The sequence below is a fragment of the Diadema setosum genome, chromosome 21 (genome assembly GCF_964275005.1).
Source record: "Diadema setosum chromosome 21, eeDiaSeto1, whole genome shotgun sequence".
In the NCBI taxonomy this organism is placed as follows: domain Eukaryota; kingdom Metazoa; phylum Echinodermata; class Echinoidea; order Diadematoida; family Diadematidae; genus Diadema; species Diadema setosum.
The window spans coordinates 23,798,067-23,813,654 of NC_092705.1; the positions used below are offsets into that span (position 1 = coordinate 23,798,067).

The following is a 15,588-nucleotide window of genomic DNA, read 5'->3' on the forward strand; positions in this document are numbered from 1 at the left end:
GAAATAGCAAGGCTGTCACCCATTCAGACATGCACAACTAATGGAGGTAAGCCTACACTCTTGCCTTCTGGGTGAAGTTTCCTCACTTGAGCTGTAGTAGGATCATTAACAAGTCCAGTGGTCGCTATGTGGTGTAGCAGTTTTTATTACACGCCGATAGAGGTGTATGACGATGACGTCATTTTCTCGTCTAATTTGCATAACAACGGTGTTGTTTTTTGAAATGGAACATTCACAAACATTTTGTATCCTGTGGCAGAATTAGATAACAATTTTGACGTCCTCTTTGCTATACTTTTGCCTTGAATTGAATTGAATTGAATTGAATTGAATTGAATTGAATTGAATTGAAACAAATTAAATTGAATTGATTTGAATTTAATCTAATTTGATTTGATTTGATTTGATTTGATTTGATTTAATCTAATTTGATATAATTTGATCTGAATTGATTTGGTTTGATTTGATTTAATCTAATTTAATATAATTTGATCTGATTTGATTTGGTTTGATTTGATTTGATTTAATTTAATTTAATTTAATTTGATTTAATTCAATTTAATTTAATTTAATTTGATTTCTAATTCAATTTAATATAATTTAATTTGATCTTAAATTTAATTTGATTTAATTTGATCTAATCGAATCGAATTGAGTTGAATTGAATCTTGCTCTGCTCACCACGTCAACACTGTACCATTGCTGTAGAGTTTCTCATGAACATGTAACAAGAGCCCTCAGCAATAGCGTATTAGGTACTAAAGCGTGTGAGCGGCCCCTATAGGTAATCAAAACCTGTGGATCCATTATCATATTCTAACCATTCTGGCTGCTTGTTTTGCCTTATGAGGCAACAGGCGCTGAGATTCTGCCTGCATTTGCATGGCGTTCATCTCAAGATACGAATCGTTCTACTAGGGATGTTAAACCTGTCCCGTAATAAGGCATGCATTGATGAGCGACATGAGCAGACAATATAGCTGAAGAGCCTAAGAGTAACGAGAGGCTGTGACGATCTGATTTGGTTTCTGTGTAAAAACTTGACAGTATATTAGGTGGGAAGTTTGAGAGTCTTTTTTGTTTTCATTCGCTACGGTTTTATTACAAGTCATGAAGTTTGGTACAGAGATGACTATGAAATGATAAGGAACGCAGCAACAACAACACCAACAGTTTCATATGAAGGTACGATTTTTTTTTAAATGACTTGCTCAACAAAACGAGACAATAAATTTCCGACAGAATGTAGATGGTAATGCTTTAGGTGATATTTGGTTAATTTGTTGCACTAAGAAAAAAAAAAGGTGAGTGAAAATGCTTTAAAGATGAGGAATATTTTCGTAAAAGGGGTGTTTTCAAAACTGTTCAAATCACGATTCCGTATTTGCTAGGCTGCAAATTTATGGTGTTCTGCGCGTACTGGATTAATAACGTGGTTTCGATCTTACAGATCAAACCTCAAACGTGTGTCAAACGGTTTAGAGTGTATGACAAATCTCAGTGTGAGTCAGAAATCATGATACCAAGTTCCACATATATCTATAAGGGGCCTTGTAAATTCTTCCTTAACATGTCACGGGCTTACAAAAACCAATAAGTTCTCTCTCACATACACTCACCTACACATACACGCACACAGACCAATGTGTGCTATGTTGGTGTCGGCAGTACTCCCGGTGAATCTTTGCACCGAGATGAATGACTGTAATCGGGTAATGCTACTACATGTACGTCCAGTTGTCTCCACGCCCGATCATACCGGCGTATACTCCGCCCTCCTTTCGCTGCTATACCGACGCGCATCACACTGACAACTTGGTGACGAAGTAGGGTGCACGCACGTGCGATACGCTCTCTCTCTCTCTCACTTTGTAACCATGCCACTCAACATGGTACAAAGTAGAATGCAGTCGTGACTTGGTTAAGCACTCTGAAAAGCAAAAGCTCCGGGATTTTTTATTATTTTTTTTTTACCGTAAAATCATCTTCTGTGGAAGTTGACGACATGACTGGATAACATTGTGGGGGTTTTTGCGAAGGAAAGAGAGAAAAAGAAGAAGAAGAAGAAGAAGAAGAAGAAGAAGAAGAAGAAGAAAACCTTCCAACAGGATTTTGACGCTTTTATCGGATGACAGGAGCAGAGGGGAAAAAAGAGAAAAGAAAAACGCATATCTCCATCAATGGGACCTGCTTTCAAAATTGACCATTCTCAGCTTCTCTCCATCTGCTCCAGTTTGATGACGTAATTTATCTATCCGTGACGAGGAACTCCTCCAAGGCAGCTACGTTTTTATTCCCTCTTCGGCCTGCCATACTGCCGTGCTCGCCGCTGAAAAGAGGATAACGATTGCCAAACTATCTCGTTGGCATCTTGATTGCACCTTTCCTCCTTATGTTTTTATTTTGCTTTTGCGAGGCGACAATACATCGCGGGAACATCTGTATCAACGAGACGAAGGCCAATTGGACCTGCAGTAAAAATGATGCCACGAATTTGGCGCCTCCGTTAATATCGTCTGCTTGCCGACAGGGGGCAAACGAAAGGCGCGAAGTGCACGAAGGGAAAACGGTCCGAGGACCGGGGCGTTGACGTGACTGTCAATCGGTTGTCTTGAGTCGGTCCATCATTCATCGTTTGGTTTTGATTTTGAACCTCCGCCAAAGTTCTACGAGGTATGAACTGATCCGTTTGTTTGCGACCAAGAAAGCTGAAAAGTCGGAAGACCCTATGCGCCTTAGTGGTTAAAATCACCTGCTCAATTGCACGAAATCGATACCGAGATTTCACATACGTGGATAAATTCCTAGGAAACATGACATCTTGTTGGGCTTGCCGCAGTCGACAAAAAGTATCTAAAATGGATGAATGAAAGGAGCGCGTCACCATTCGTCTTGAAAAGTCACAAAACAAACACGATACAATTTTCTTGCCTCATTCTGTACCGCAAACGAGATCTCGTTACCATGGAGAGGACAATATTGGTGGTGATTATGGTGGTGTGCCTTTCGGGTATCACTCCTCTGGGATTCCTACCCACGGCCATGGGACAAGTCCAGACAGAACAGTCGGTGGATCTTAATGACACCATCACGTATTCACCAAACACAACGTTTGATTTCAACTCTTCACTGCCATCAAGTGAACCTCCGAACAAGGTAAAAATAAGATACTTAATGATGATTCTAAAATCTATGCATATATTATATTTTTAAACCCCATCTCCCCCCCCCCCCTCTCTCTCTCATGTATGGTATATATATATATATATATATACAGTATATATATACTTTACATATACTACCTATATGCTACCTATAAGTCTATCAATTAAATTTGAGCTCCTATGTTTCAGTGGATAATACCACGGGCTGTCAATCTTGATGTCACTGGTTCGAGTTCCCTGGCAGCAGTGGCTGTGCCTCGGGCGAAGCAAGGCACTTCATCCTCAATGTCTCACACGTCCTTTGATGGGGACATAAAACCATCGGCTGATCGTTGACAAGCAGTCGTTGCTCCCTTAGCGTCCACGTATGTAGCCTAAAATCTAATCATCATTCAAATCATGATTTAGATCAAGTATCTAAATCGAGTATTTGGACTGTATTTGACATGCACATATCAATAAAATTGCTGTGGAAGGGTACAGAAAAAAAAAAAAAAAAAACTCGCAATGGGCCCCGAACAAGAATGAAAGTTTTACCTGAGGGTATGTGTGAGTAGCCTAGGTGTTACATAATTATGGATATTTAACCTATGACGTCAGTGAGGGGAGACAAAGGTGCCTGTTCGGGAGGATATGCCTATTTTTTGATGATCTAATGAGGGGAGGGGGCAACCTTTCCTAAACAGAATTCGACACATAGTGAACTCTTTAAGAAGATTAACTTGTCATGATTGCATCAACTGGGGTTTGTGTACGATACATTGAATAATCATTCGATGCGTCAACCAGATGTCACTAATCCGTCGTGATAGACAATGATGACTGTCCGCAAAAAAAAAAGAAGATATACATCAAAAGCATACACAATAATGTTACGTTTATCTATAGAACCTATGAAATATCCCGAAATAGCTGCCTGATTCTCACGCTGTGTAACAACGAAACTTCCTGTCTAATTTGTGTAATGAGATCGACCGTGACGACGAGGTGATGACACTTGGGGGCCGCTTTCACCTGTTCACCAAGCTTTAAAATCAATCCTAAGTTCAATTAACAGATCTTAGGGACATTTTTGTTTTTGTTTTTGTTTTTTGTTTTTTGGATCCTCGGAAGTTACAGGAACTGTTTCACTAAGCCATTATTTTGGGAACAATATCTTGCGCCCACCTTGGCACGTTCTAGAAACGTCTGGAATGCCTGTATATCCTTCCAACTACAGATCTGATCTGCATCTCTCCAAACGTTGGGTTCATTGTTTGTCTCGATGTAGTTATCATGTTAGTAAAACAGACCCCAGCACCCCTAATTAAAGTAACAGAAATGGGGATTGTGTATCTTATTAAACTGCCTATTTTGGACAATTGTTTTCGTGTATGCGCAACCATTATTACTATGAATGATTCGCGAATTTGAAGACACCACGGAGAATGAAATAATAAAGTTATAGTCAGTAGCATGCACGGATAACTTTTTTTTCTTAATCCCAAATAGTATCTTTCTTGGATGTAAAGCTGCATGGATCCTCTTCCAAATTCATTTCTTTTTTTTTATTGAAGTATAAAATCATTATACAAAAAGTTCAGAGTGATTGATACACATAACTGGTCAACAATCTGAGCAGAGAAACATTTTTTTTTTTCAATGAGTGCCTACCGTCCCGTTTTTAGAAGCTGCAGGGTGTTCTGTTTTTCTTTTTAAAACGAACAATAGAAATGAGGTGATCAAATAAAGGTTTTACATATTGGAATTTTGTTAACCATTATCATTATAGCTCCCCATGTGATAGGTGCGTTTTTGCTACCATAATGCAATCATATAGTTAGCCACGTGTTACTGTTGTCATAAACCCACTCGACGTGTGTTTGGCCGTGTCCCAATTACACTAGGTGTGACTGCCGTGTGGTTTGACTAGGTGTATACATAAACCGTGACTTCGCAGTCACACCTGTTTTCGAGAAACACTGTTGAGGCTTGCGGTTAGTAACGTGTAATTCAAAATCGCGACGCTTCTAAAAAGAGCAGATTCACTCCTAGTACTTCGTCAATACCTTGTTTGTGATCGTCTATGCTCGTCAGCAAATTAATATAGGTCGTTTTAAAGGTGGTAAGACAAAGGGTTAGTCATACTTTGATTAGATATGACACGCAATTAACGTGTACTCCTGCATATGACGTTGATGAAAATATAGAGCAAAATTGGATTAACGGAATGAAAGGTTTTTCGTAATTGAACACAGAAGAAGAAATGATTATGAAATTTGAAATGTCACGTGCTTTCAACGAATGCACGCAAACTGGATGAGGCGATGATGTAATCACATCACAGCTCTCCCATTGGTTAGTTAGTGGACAGTGAATATCGTTAGATCAAACTTTTGGTCGATGATCCAGCAACTACAACTTCTTTCCTCTAAAGTCATCATTGCTATCTTGTCACACAATTTGATAATTTGATTTGAAGACGATTATGTGATCATGCATGCATATCAAAACCTACACATAGTCGTGTTTCCTTGTAGACTCGAAACAGTTGAAATAGGTCAACCCAGTATCTGTATATATAATGTATGGTTTCTCGTGCTCTGAAGAATTGCTCTTTCAGATATATATATATATATATATATATATATATATATATATATATATATATATATATATTCTGGGGGTTTTCTGAAAGAGCAATTCTTCAGAGCATGAGAAGCCATTTAAACACTTTTACTTTCAATTCTAATAACTTTTGGCAATGTGATGCTATTGCATTGAAAGTTATTATCAGTCATGTGAATCATGAACAGAGTGTACTTAATGAGTGCGCAAAATTTCCGTTTTATAATTTGATGATGCCTTCATAGATGTTGTTATTTTTATATCCTATTCTTTGTTCCATTCATAGCACAGAGCACCGCAATTGAGATAAAGCACTTGAATATACTTATATTTCAAAGCCTCTTTTCTAAGTACCTACCTTTTCAGAGTGTACTTTTTATCCCTTTCCAATGAGTAGATGTGTTTGGAAAGTCCATTTGTATTGAATATCATGTCAATTTAAAGGGACTGTACAGTTCTGGTTTAGATGGGGATTCATGTTTTGAACATTCCTTAGTGAGATACTGAGAAACCTCTTATGAAATATGAAAGAGCATGTAATTTTAATTGGTTTTCAAATGGCTGAGATATCCAAAAACGTGATAATGATGAAAGACTACAGGCCACGTCTTTTATTAGGATCTCTTTGTTTCACTTTGCTTTTGGATATCTCAGCCATTTCAAAACCGATTTTCATCAAATAAACTTTTGATACCTCTTAGAATTGCATGCTCTTTTACATCTCATAGAGTGGTTTCTGAATATCTCGCAAAGCGTTAAAAGCTAAATCCTCACCTCGACCAGAACTGTACACACCCTTTAAAGCTTACAGTATGCTCTTTCAGAATCTTCCTTTAACTGAAAATCCGTGTCTGGCAACTTTTTTTGACGATTTTGTGATGCAGAGTCACATATAATATTCATATTGATTTTACGCCACACAAAAAGAGAAATTCAGTGAAGATCTGTGTGCAGTTTTAATAAGATTCATGTGGTGATGACATCACACTTTAATCTGAGCATATATACATGTGGTTGCGAATGATATCGCCGAGTAGTGAATTCACTGGACACATTATATACCCTATCTAGCTCTCTTGTCATTCTGTTTTACGGTCAATCTTGTCTACAGCGGCCACCCAAGGGAGACAAAAAAGTGGCCGGTATAGACAGGTGGCCGCTATAGACAGCGTCTTTAACCTGACTTTCCTCTCGGAGGGAATTGTTTTAATTGGTCGTATAAAAGTATTACAGGTGGCCGCTACAGAGGAGTGTATGGCCGTTAGGGCAGGTTTTACCATATTTATTGTATATCAGAGGCAGACATAAGTGACACCTCTATCATCCTCTTCGTCTAATAGTCATCGTGTGGAGTTTGCGTGTCAGCGACTTGTTTCATAGATCCTCGGCGAGTTGCCCGCTGTGCCGTTTGCGGGTATTTCCATCAGATATAGCATAGCAGTCATAATCATGTGGGTGGATTAAAAAGAAAAAGAAAAAAACAAAACAAAATACACACTGAAAACGTGGGTGTTAAATATCAATTACGAAACAATGACCTTTTCCATGACATATTGGGCCACCTCATCATGACATCAGTAAACAGTAATCACATATTTCCGTGAAAGGGAATGTCCGAGTGTACATATTTTCAAAACGATTTTTGTTTCTTGCAAACCGGTAGATATGATTATGTTTTGAATGCTTGATTAGGCAAAACCCATCCCTTCTATGGATGGGATTGATTTAACATGCAAATTGTGCTAACACGCAAAATGCACAGTATCAGACGCACAAGAATAAATTCCTTCATGAAGGAAAGTCCAAACATGGAAAATCAAAACTTGTATGTGTAATGCGACTAGTCTAGATGGATGTATCAGAATCGCCAATAAAAATGAAATTTTATGTATCTTCACGAAATGCAGTTGCACGCACCTTACAATATCGTGTTTGCTTCTATTTATTTGTATGAGGTTAATGATTTCTGTCACAATTTTTTTCTTAATCATCATTGTGGTGATTTATTATAACTTTACTCTTCTGTTAGATAGTACAGTAAACGATATTATTCATCCTTATTTTCTTCCTTACTAAATTTTAAATGAAAAAAAAAACCCAGCATCTTAACAACTTGTTAGCAATATTTCCAAAACTGCTTGATTCAGCAAACCAGCCCTCTTTCCACAAACTTTGAAATAAAATAGCTAGAAGAGAAATAAGCTAGTTTTCCTTTGTCGCCGATCAAATGAATGTAATTTTTCGTCGTATTTCAACGACAAAATGCATGGCAACAGTACAGACTTTTGCAAGAAAGCATGCTATTAAACAAACTCATACTGGACTAATTCGAGTGAACCATAATCAACCCAGCCTGATAAAGAAATTGTATGGTTCGGAACATCAGTATGCATATCACCGGATGTTCTAAAATTCACTGATACTTACACAACAGATCACCTTCACATACGAACCATATCTTACTTCTCATCCGATCACGAAACCAAACACCACCAATATTAATCATCACATTCCTTGAACAAAAGGAGAGTTGATGAGAGAAACGTTTCTGTTTTCCATAAAGAGATTTTGTCCATACGATGGGTCCTGCGTACATAGTGTCCGTGTAATAACAGTCAAGAGGAGTTAACTATCTTCTCATAATCTCAATACCGCGGTCCAAAGTACCATTGTAAATGTAACTCCGAAGAGGAGGTATTCATTAGCAGTGATTAGTGAATGACACCTGTGATAGTTTTGGCAGATCATTAGCATAAAGAGAGAAAAATCGAACAAATTATTTTCAAGGGGAATCCCCCACCCCGTGATCAAGTTAAATTCATTCATTTCATTTCATTTCATTTCATTGTACTTAATTTATTTCGTTTCATTTCATATAGCTTTATAACTTCGATAAGTAAGACTGAAAAACATCAGCATCACTACCACCATTATGCCACGTGACTTGCATTTTGTATTATTGTGACCATTACTGTTTCCTCACAACAGGTATGTGCAAATTGAAAATCTTTATAGCATTGTTATTTCAAATTCCATTTCGATGCACAAACAACCGACTCGGGCATGTTTTTTCTTTCTAAAGGGTTTAATATTAATCATGTAATCAAATTGACACAGCATGAAAGCATAGTTTTTATTTTTGAAGTTGTTTTTTTTTTCAATGTTCTCGATCTCAATCCACATCAAAGTCGAAATGCATGCACACCGTGATTCCGACGATCTCTTGCTTACATCGTCGCATCAGCACGTGCACGACATTCAATCAAACCACAGGCTTGTTATCTGATTACCTGTTTATTTTAGTGCCCAGCATCTGTACAGAAAATGTCGACATAATCTTCATATCAAAAGAGCTGTGGTCATTCGATTCGCTGCCATCATGTGGCGAGGGAGGGGTTGCCGTGAGTGATAAATTTGTCTGTATAAGAACTCAGTTACGTCTTACTCTGTTTCATACGCCTCATTCCCAGTTTATATCACCTTGCCTCGCAGCATGGGAGCAAAATCTAAAACTTTCATCAACGTTTGACGTGTCCTTTTTTTTAAGTTGTTGTAAAAGCTTGTTAAGTTTTATCCATCTAATTAATGTCCTACATTTTTTCCACGAAAATCTTCCAGAAAGAGAGACAGACAGACAGACGGACAGATAAAATACATAGAAAAGCAGATTTATTCAACTTTTCATTTCACCCTCACATTAACATCACAGCCTCAGTCTCAGACAGGCAAATTCGTGTGAATAGATGACATCTGACGTTAATGACAGTAGGCTTAAAAAGGAAGGAAAGGGTGTCTAGCTTTCTTTCCTATCACGATTTTTTTTTAAACATGATAAGAACCGTAAAGAAGATTATTTTCTCTTATGTGCACCTTGTCTTTCTAAGGAGTTTGAGTGCGCAAGTGTACCCAAGTTTATCCCCAGACATACATTTGGCGCGATTCCTTCAATTCCTCCAAAGTCCTTTCTTTTGTGAGCACCGACTGTTGCCAATTTACAGGTGTTATAAGCCAGTTCGGGGTTAGCTCATGGGCGCATTGGTACGAATGTCCTTTCTTTCCTTTTTCTTTTTTTTTTCTCAGTCAGTTAGGGGTACTTCACTCATTTTTTTTTTTTTTTTTTAACAGAGCGACATAATGCGTAAAGCTTTACGTAACATTGGATTCATCAATCCTGTTCAAACAAAGAATAAACTTGTGTAGACCCGATGATGATGATGATGATGGTGGTGGTGGTGGTGGTGGTGGTGGTGATGGTGATTATGATGATGATGATGATGATGATGATGATGATGGTAATGGTGGTGATGAATCCACAGCATTTGTATAGCGCCATATATCTGTCGTAGAAACGTTCAAATGCGCAGACTCCTCCGAGAGAGTTAGCAATTGAACGCCTGCTGAAAAATGTGAGTTTTGAGTGAGGCTTTGAAGTGATCCAGTTTGTCAATTCCATGGAGAAAAGCTGGGAAGGAGCTCCATGGGCAAGGAGCGTTAGAGGAAAACGCCCGATCTCCGTATCCCTTGAGATGTGTAATGGACATCTGAAGAGTAAGGCCAGATGAACATAGGCTACGGCGAGGCTGATCAGAATTAACACTTGGGAAAGCGTCCATTTCATTATTTTGCTTTGAATGTCTTTGAATCTCTTTCTATTGATATCACCAAACTACCATTTCTGTTGCCAGGTGGATGTGCTGGCAAGCAGTAAGGATTATATGAATAATCATTACATCAAAGATGCTTATCCCAGTTAGTAAATTTAAATGCAAACATGCCTGTTGGTACGAATGACCTTTTTTCAGTGCTCATGCGCAAAGTGAAACTGCGAACTGGCTTATTGGTAATTGCTTCTTATGTGCTTCGCACAGAATTTTAAAAAAAAAGAAAAGAAGATACAAAAGCAGGGAGAGACAGATAGAGGGACAGAGAGAGGAAACTAGAGATAGATACAGAGAGGGAAAGAGGGAGAGGGAGAGATTGGAGATTAGCTTTGGCGCTGAAAAAAAAAAAAACGGAAGAAGAGTGAACGCACTTCATTCTTCCACGCATGATCAAAGATCAGCGCGATCTTCACAAGTGTTCCGCTCATCTACATTTTAAAGGTACTATTCAGCAATGGTTCTAATATCTCAAATCTGAGAAGCACGTTTTTACATTCTACCAGCGTGTCATAGGCGAAAAATGAATTGTGTCTTCAAACAAAAAGGGGGATCCGTGAGTGACCAGAATTACCATGCAAATTTATATTCCCAACAACATAATCGTCAGACTGAACCATATTCTAAACGCTTGAATAGCAAGTTGATTTTAGTTCATAGATGTCTTAATTGTTATTAACAGCTATATAGTACCCTTTTAAACTTGAATATGTGATAGTTTTTTATAATGAGGATATCATTATCACATTGAGTTTTACTCAACATCCTTGTTGAAATTTTTACTTATTTTTGGTTCCAAAATTCCAAAATAGTGTCTTTAACAGTGGCATCGAAAACCCAGAGAATCTGATCGGATTAGCGTGGAAACTGGAGCGTGATTTGGTGATCGTCTGCGATACTTACTACGATCCAATTTCTCTGCCGTGATAGCTGGAGCAGATAGCTATATCAAAAGATAAGAAGGGGAGTACGATGTACCGATGTTTGACATTTGCTATGGGGTGTAGATCTGGTGAAGTATGAAAAAAACTTACCATATAGATTATGCGCATCTGCATATCTTAATTACGAAAACCCGGAATCTGAAGAATCTATTAAAAGGCTAAGGCTTTTATTGGACTTCTCTCGTGAAATTTGATTGACTGAACGTTACTTTGGTGTTCTTTGATGTAACTCTGTAATCCTACCTATAAGTGTATAATGCATGCAAGTTTGACATGAGATTGCATTTTCACGAATATTGCTTTATATGGCTTCATAGTTAGAATTCAATGAACATAATTTGAGTAATCGCCTTCAGTATAGAAATGATGCACAGGTCAGACAGAATGGATCGGTGAGAATTAGATATTCGAGTTTAACTTTGAAACTATTTAAACCCAAGAGCGCAGCGAGTGGATTTTAGACTGTTTCCAAAGTTAAACGAATCCATCCAATTCCACCTTTTTCCCCATCATGCGTCCGGTACACTTATTATACAATACTATACAGGGCTTGAACTGTGCGTTTGGATTTTACAGGATGAATGGCACAGTGTAGATCAGTAAAAATCAATGCATGATAATTAACCAATCAAAGACTGCAGAGATTCTAATGTCCAATTTATAAATGAAGTAATACGAGAACGAAGACAATGGGAGATAAGAGCTCCAATTATATACGGAATTCGTCGTGATGAACCATCTCCCCCTCCCTCTCTCTCTCTCTCTCTCTCTCTCTCTCTCTCTCTCTCTCTCTCTTATACAAACAGACATATAGAGACATACACGCGTCTTCTCTTTCTTGCACCCACATACTCACACATTATGACACAAACGCGCGCGCGCACACACACTATCTTTGCTAAGTTACTAAGAATTCCCGAATCTCGTATAGATCGGTTCAACACTTTGTGTGTCTCCAAGCGCCGATTTCCGTGATTAAAAATTAAATGTGATTCACATTACTTAATTCATAAGAGAGTGTCTCAAGAGTGTAGGTTATGGACCTGTAAGTTATGTCTGCACAGTGTCAGAAAGAATACTAATGCCACGGGAGAAATTATGCAATTTCATGTATCTACAACATGGGTCATGCCCGTGTGTGAGAAAGCATGATAATGTGTTTGAAATGAAAGCCGGGGAATAAGACAGACAGTCTAGGAATTGATTGGGTTTCTGCTAATCAGCGACGTTTCAAATTGATTTTCAGTCTGTCTGCTGCCCCTTTCATTTATATCTCTCGCACACAGAAGTAGCGGTGGCTACCAAAGTGAAATTGACCATCAGAGATTTGTCATGGAATATTTAAGAGGTAATCTTCTCGGTTTAACGAGGAGACGGTTTCATTCGTTGGAAGGCCACAGCAGTATAATGATTATATTTAAGTTCACCGAGGGGGCTGTAGTTCACTTTGGCCGTGCGACTTAAAGAGAATATACGTCCCTACAGTAATACACCATTCCAACGAAATTTTATAAAACCCCAAGTGGAGCAGACATGACATCATGACTGTATTCATCAGTTGTAGAGTAGTTCTGGTGTAATTTAGCTAATGGACGGTAAATGACTATGAGTCATGAGTAAGAAATGATTTATCAAAACTTTTTCAGTCGTATGAAACCTTTTCGATATCAAGAACTCTCGAAATGTACAATCTTTACCATGATATTTAATGCTAGATTTTATAGTTTCCTATTTCGTTTGAATCCTTGACATATTTGAGTCTTCTATTTACACATTCCATATGGAAAAAAAAATACTGATATTTTCAAATTCGTTGGGAAACGTAAACTAACCTTTTAATCCATTTGCTTTTGTATGCAACACTCACTGGTTTAATCGTTTTGAAACTTAATGCAAATAATCCCTGAAAAAAAAAAAGTGGGAAAAACACTGCTTCCAAGTAGGCATTTACTATGGTATAATGAACAAATAATGAACAATGGACAGATAAAGCTCTCAGACCTTTGAACAGAACCAAAATCCCAACGCTACTAGAAATGCCCTACAGACACTTAACGAGCTGTAGGAAGTCATTCAGAACTTGCTACCGGGTCTTATCTACTCACAAGATTTTTTACGGTTTTTGCTACTTTGTTATACGCAAAAGAATCGTCTGATGAAATCGCAGTGGCCGGGGGGGGGGGGGGGCGCTAGGGTGAGAGTTGTCACGATTACGATTACCCCATGCAGCGTATCGAAATAGCGTCCACGCAGGGTTTTCTTTAATCCATCACTATCGATTTTATACTATATACTGCATCACACTCAGGGTGCGTAGAACAATATTATGGAGACAACTACAAGTGGAATGACGAAACGTACCTCTCGCAATTAAGTTTAATGTAAGTAGCCTTTATATTGCGCGAAACCATCAGTAGTAGGGGTAGGATCATTCAGAGATAGTCCGGATTAAAAAAAAAAAGGAATCAGACTAGACTATAGTTCTCGCTTTACCTTTCAACCTATGAGGAAAATACATCGCAGTTTTCCCTTGACGGTTCTGAAGAACTCCTTCTGTGTAGGAGTCTTCCACCCTAACACAACGAGGGGATTGGATTACTGCTTGAAGAGAGTTGACGAAATCTCAACATGTATTTTTTTCGCACTCACTTGCCGAAAACTGCGTGCCAATCGCAAAGAAAGTGCAATAATGAATTATAAACAGATTGGATTGACTCTTATCGGAAACTCCATTAAAAAAGAAAGTCACCTCTCTGACAAATAGGACAGGCTCCCACTCTGCTCCGCTCCTGGCTCTTTTCTGTTAAAATGGCCTTCGCTCCCCTGGTATTACTGTCAAAAATAATGAGCGGATGCTCCGAATAGAACATGCACTGCGCGCTCGGGGAAAAATTTCGTGAATTAGTAATAATGATGCGCCATCATCGGTAATTACAACTCAGAAGTCTACAGCGTCGCCTTCTCCGAATGCGTTGTAAAAACCTTGGCTCCCTTGGGGTTATAGCTACCTAAACAGGATGAATGCAAAAATAATGGCGTTAAGAATCAAGCATTCGAATGGAAGAGTAATGTGGTTTAATGTTTTGTTATTGCCTGAACGAGTTTCAAGAAATATGTGAAGCTAAGTGCTTCTGATTTGATATCTCGTCAGTGACAACCTAACCCAGAACCTTTAACATCAAACGGTGTAACGCTTCGCATACTGTGTCATTCTAAATGTGTATAGTCATACCGCCATCAAAATAAGAATCAGTTCGAGTATGTGTAGCGTCATACCAGCGACCTAGGACACGGCGCTTACTACAAACATTAGCAAGTGCTAGTATTCTCTCGTGAAGTCAGTATGTCTCCAAACGTATGCTTTTTTCAAACTCGGGTTGAACTTCATCCGACAAACCCGTTTTATCCTCCCCATTCCATCTGAAAATCACTGTAGTGTATTAGACAAGACTCAGAACTGTCAAATCATGAAGTCGAGTCATATTAGTCACGTAGATCCACATCATATTCTCTGGACAAGATGTTGCTGTTGTCGTTATTGTTATCATTGTTGTTATTGTTGTTATTATTATGTTGTTGTTGTTGCTTTCGTCGTCGTCGTCATCGTCGTCGTCGTCGTTTCTCTGGATGTTCTTGTTGACCTACGTGTGTGGATCATCATATGGATGCGAGGTATAACTAGTTGATAATGCTCTGGATGATAGCAATGGCAAGAACACACTGGAAGAAACTATGCTGAGGCTATGCTGGGCTAGGCATAATATTGAGACATTCGAGTATCATTACTTCTCTGTTGATCGAAATCCGCCATTTCCATATGTTTTGTTTTGTTTTATTTTGTTTTGTTTTCGTAATTTGAATTATTTACTGGTATATAGGGATTTTGACGTTATAACATTAATAATTCATCTTCATTGATTCTGTTCTATAGTAACCTGACACTTTATGTTTTAACTTGGTCGCGGAAAAACAAAAAACAAAAAACAAAAGCGCGCGCTCTCTCTCCTTCTTCTTCTCCCCCCCCCCCCCCTTTGCTTCATGATTATCATACTTCCATAAATAAAGCGCATACAATGTAGAAGATGGATAACTGAACAGAATTTCAAGCAACACCAAACCGAAATATTAAGACAGTATCCGCGCGTCCTCCACTCACCTTTCCGTTCACCTATACGAGGACTTCTGGCGTTCCGCCCGTCTCGCCGTCCTTGCAGC

At 38.5% G+C, this 15,588-nt stretch overlaps 1 protein-coding gene across 1 annotated transcript in view; it reads left to right on the forward strand.

Moving 5' to 3' along the window:
* Window positions 1–3,105: 3,105 nt before the first annotated feature.
* LOC140244419 (uncharacterized) overlaps window positions 3,106–15,588 on the forward strand; it is a 147,360-nt gene continuing 134,877 nt past the window's right edge. The window contains exon 1 of the mRNA XM_072324057.1: window positions 3,106–3,156. The gene's annotated coding sequence lies outside the window, so the exon portion shown is untranslated. The remainder of the gene's footprint in view (window positions 3,157–15,588) is intronic.